This window comes from Alligator sinensis, unplaced genomic scaffold, assembly GCF_000455745.1.
Source record: "Alligator sinensis unplaced genomic scaffold, ASM45574v1 scaffold872_2, whole genome shotgun sequence".
In the NCBI taxonomy this organism is placed as follows: Eukaryota; Metazoa; Chordata; order Crocodylia; family Alligatoridae; genus Alligator; species Alligator sinensis.
Window position 1 is genome coordinate 1,398,020 of NW_005842132.1, and position 4,201 is coordinate 1,402,220.

The 4,201-nt window shown below is 57.6% G+C and overlaps 1 long non-coding RNA gene across 1 annotated transcript; it reads right to left on the reverse strand.

Moving 5' to 3' along the window:
- Window positions 1-1,315: 1,315 nt before the first annotated feature.
- Window positions 1,316-4,195, reverse strand: LOC102375787. The gene is made up of 3 exons (XR_003094393.1): window positions 3,970-4,195; window positions 2,659-2,744; window positions 1,316-1,506 (listed from the first exon to the last, which is right to left on the reverse strand). It is a non-coding gene; the product is annotated as an uncharacterized LOC102375787 (long non-coding RNA).
- Between the last annotated feature and the right edge of the window lie 6 nt (window positions 4,196-4,201).

A 4,201-nucleotide genomic window follows, 5' to 3' on the forward strand; every position in this document is an offset into this window, starting at 1 on the left:
GCGGCCCCCGCCTGGCCCCACTACAGGGGGAGCCCGGGGAAACCCCCAGCCGCTCCCTGCCTCGTGGCCAAGGCCCTGTGCTATTAGGCAGGGCCCGTGGGTTTGACTCTACACAAGGCCAGCGCCCTCTGGGCCCGGCTTTCACTCTTGCTTTCCCCAGCAGTGCTTGCCCAGCCGCTGCAGGCCAAGGGCCATCATATTTGCTATGTGGGAGAGGACTTGTTCCAGCCACCCATGCTCGAGCCCGGAAACGGGGTCCTGTGAGGTCCTGCCACCACGGGGTCCAGTCAGTGCCCGGGTGGGAGAGCAGGGCAGGGGCACCTCATGTCGGGCAGGGAGCTCCTCCAGCTGACACCAGCAAGCCCTGCCTGTTCCCCGGGGCAAGCACCCCTGGAGCCGGCAGGTCTGCAGTGCAGCAGGTCCCAGGGATCCCCCCCCACCCCTCAGAGGGAGGTCCTGGCTCCCTGCAGGAGTCCCGGGCTCTCGGGGACAGACCGAAGGCAGGGGCAAGGCTTCTTAGGGGAGGAGGGACCATGCCCAGGACAGCAGGCTCCTGCCTCAGACGGGGCTGGAGGAGGGGGTGCTGCAGGTGGGTCTGCCTCCAGCCCGCGCCAGGGGCCCTGCCAGGAGGGCAGAGGAGCTCGTGTGCAGTCCTGGGGGGGAGCACCGGACCCTTGTGCTCAGTGGCCCCCACAGCCGGAGCAAGGCTCTGCCCCCAACACAGGGCAGAGGAGGGCATCCCACATCGGGGGCCGCTGGCCCACCCCTTGTGCAGTTCCTGTGCGCCTTCGCATGGCAGAAGCTCGTTGGGGCGGTGAGTGGCCTCCTGGGCACAGTGCTGTGACCGCTGTACCAGGCAAGCTGCCCTGGGGTGCTGCTCCAGGTTTTGTCTGGTGGCTGCCCAGCTCATGGCCCTTTGCCTTTTGGGGCCCAAAGGTAGCTCCACAGTTCGACCTTGGTCTGAGCCAGGCCCCAAGGTAGGTATTTGGGCAGGCGGCCTTCCCTGGGTCCCCGCATATCCATGGTCTGCAAGACATGGCTGTCCAGCTCTCCGGGGGCAGCCCAAGGCCACTGCTGCCCCTCAGCCCCAGGTCTCCCCAAGAGCTGGGGGACCGGGGCATGGTGCTGCGAAGCGCAGGCTGGGGGTCTGGATTCCTTTGTGGCTGGAGGCCTCTGAACTTGGTGGGGGTGAGCAATAAGAAAGAGGGAAAGACTAGAGACTGAAGAAAATAAAAATGAATGAGAATGAAAATGAAATAAATGAAAAATGAAAAAGAAATAAAAACGATTTTTTTTTAATTATATAATGGGACTGATCAAATGGGTTTGGCTCCCCTGAACTCAGCAGCCCCTCAGGGATTACAGGGGTAGAGCTGGCTGAAAGCATTAAACAGGCAAGAGGGGCATGACCACAGCTGGACTCAAGGGACTTACAAAAACCTGGAGGCAACTGGGGATCCACACAGTCCTTCTCCTTCTTGCAACGGTGACAATGCAGCAAAGCACCTGCCATTAGAAATAGCAAGACTTGTACTAAAGGCGTTCAGAAAAGAAGGTCTGAAACACCTGAACTAAAAAAACACCAAGTAGCTCATGAGTCTCCAGAGCATTTTATTTTTATTGGGACCATTTTTTCTTTTGAGACAATGGACAGCTGAACTTCCAACAGATTATACCGAAGCATCACAACTTCACTGGACCTTTTTTTTCAGTTCCTCTAATAAATCAAGACTGATTTCCTACAGTGCATTAACCATTGTAAACTGAAGACTAGGAACCATGTGTTGCACACTCTTTTACACTGGTCCATCAGGAGGGGAAATATTTGCATTGCACAAGTAAGAACACAGATCGGATCAGCAGACTGAATGAAAAAGTTCATCCTTCAGCCAGCTTGCACCAGGAAAGGCCTGCGGCCAAATCTTCTCAGCGTAGAAAAGTGCCAGCCATGAGGTGAAATTTTTTAGACCATTCATTGTGCGACTGTGCACATCTTAGGCCCACCTGTTCCTACCGATTTGACGTTGGCCACGCCGACTACCTTTATGATCATTTGGACACAGGACAAGCTCTTTGTCCCTGTGGAGCTGGAGGTTAAACACTTTCAAACATTCACGGAGCCTTAACATACAGACACAAAGACATTACACCACAAACAGCCTCAAAGTGGCCCCACAAGCTACAGCCTATGCAAACTACAGCCAAACCACAAACAGAACTGAGCACAAACCTGCATTTCTATGCTAACACTGAGAAGTGCTCAACAACCCTACACACTGCCTTCAATCACATCCATTTTGACCCACTGCTTAACTTGCTAAGCCAAACAACCTGCGAAACCCTTGACTGCTGCATGACTGGCAATGAATCCCACACCCCAGGAAAAATAGAGTAAAAAGTATCTCCCCGTGCCTGTCGTACTCTCGAGCTTGGTGTCCTTTAAAAACAAGGGGGATGTGACATACCTCCAGTTTACTAAAAGAGGACGAGTACCCCCCTAGCAGCTACCCATGTATGACAACAGCAGGACCTAACACATGAATCCTGTGTGTGCGGCTGCCCCAGTGCTCCCACCTTCCACAAGGCGCTAATCACAAGGTCGACAACTTGGGGATGCAACCTGCAGAGAGGACAGACACCGTGTCCAAACTCCCTTACCTTTCCCTCCTGCTGGGCGGGCGGGGGTTTCCTTCCCTCCTTAGTGGCTAAAGCCTGCCCATCTGCCGTCTTGTCTGCTTCTCCTTCTGGGGGTTAAAAAACGGACAGACACCGGATTTAAGTCACAGGATGAGACTACAGGCTCCCTCTTATTCTCACCTGGACCTACGGTCACTCTGTCGTCTGTTCGCAGAAAGCGGTGAGGACAGACGTCTGCAGGTTCGGCTGCCGACATACAGGCCAGCCAGGAGCAGAGTGCGAAGGGCCAGGACTCTGGACAGAACTGCTAGGGCGGCACCATGACCGGTGACCACAAACATTGGAAACCCTGCTGACAGGGCGGTGCTCCCCACACACAGCTGGCGGCTGGGGAATGAAGCCCAGAGACAACCTGCAAAGTCCTGAATGCCAGCTGACAGGTGTCCCAGGGGGTCTTGATCATGGGTCAAAGCTGCCCCATGGACAGAAGGGCCAGACAGGACAGAAGGGCCACGACTTCAGCCTCCTGCCACCGAAGCCACAGCGCCGCCTCCTCCCCCAAGGTCAGAGGGGGTGGGGCTGCAGCCCTGTTGACAGGGTGCGGGGGGGGCATCTCATGGTGCCAGGAGCAGCAGAACAGAGGAGCAGAGACCTGGACCTGAGTTACAGGAAGGTCACTAAACCTTGGGGTCCCAACGCACTCAATGTCATCCAGAAGCCTGCACCCTTCCCTGTAGTCTGTGGGTATCGTCTCTGGCCAACCTCAGCAAGTGGAACGAGACCCGACCTAGAGAATCAAGGGGACCTGGGCCCTGCTTACAGGCTGCAGGCTGGGGGCAGGGGTGCAGAACGGCTGGCTAAGTGCTGGGCACTTGTCTCCAGGGACTCGGGTGGGGAATACATGGGCTGCCCCCAAGAAGGATGGCAGTAACCCTGCATGCGAGCTACCAAGTGGCCTAAAGAACATGCCAGCCACCCAAAAAGAAGGGGTCTCCCCGCCCCCCCCTGCCCGGCGCGGCCACAGGAGGGCGGCTCTGAGCAGCCGGTTTGTCTCCCCTCCGCGACGCCGCTCCTCGTGGCTGCAGTGCTGGGAGCGCACCACAGGAGGGCAGCACTGAGCCCAGTTTCCCACATCCTCGGTGCGGATGCCCAATGACACCAGTGATACCCGCAGTCACGACAGACACTCGTGTGCGGTGCTGTGCAAGGGTGAGAGTTGAACACCCACATCACTATCGCCATGGACAGAGACAGAGATCACTGTGTTAATGATGGTGTGCATTACACACACACACACACACACACACACTATCTGCAGATCACTATACGCACATAGCTGTACTGGATACATCTCTGTACAATGCCAGGCAGCATCGCGGAGGGACCAGGGCGCCGGAGCGCCCCGGCTCTTGCTCGGGCGCGCGGTCAGGAACGCGGGGCGGGCGGGCGAGGCCGCCTCAGGCGTCCGCGGAGAAGACGCGCTGGTGCGCGGGGCCCACCCAGCTGTCCCTGCGAGCACCGCCTCCCGCCGCCCCGGCCCGGGCCGCTTCGCGGGGACGCGCCG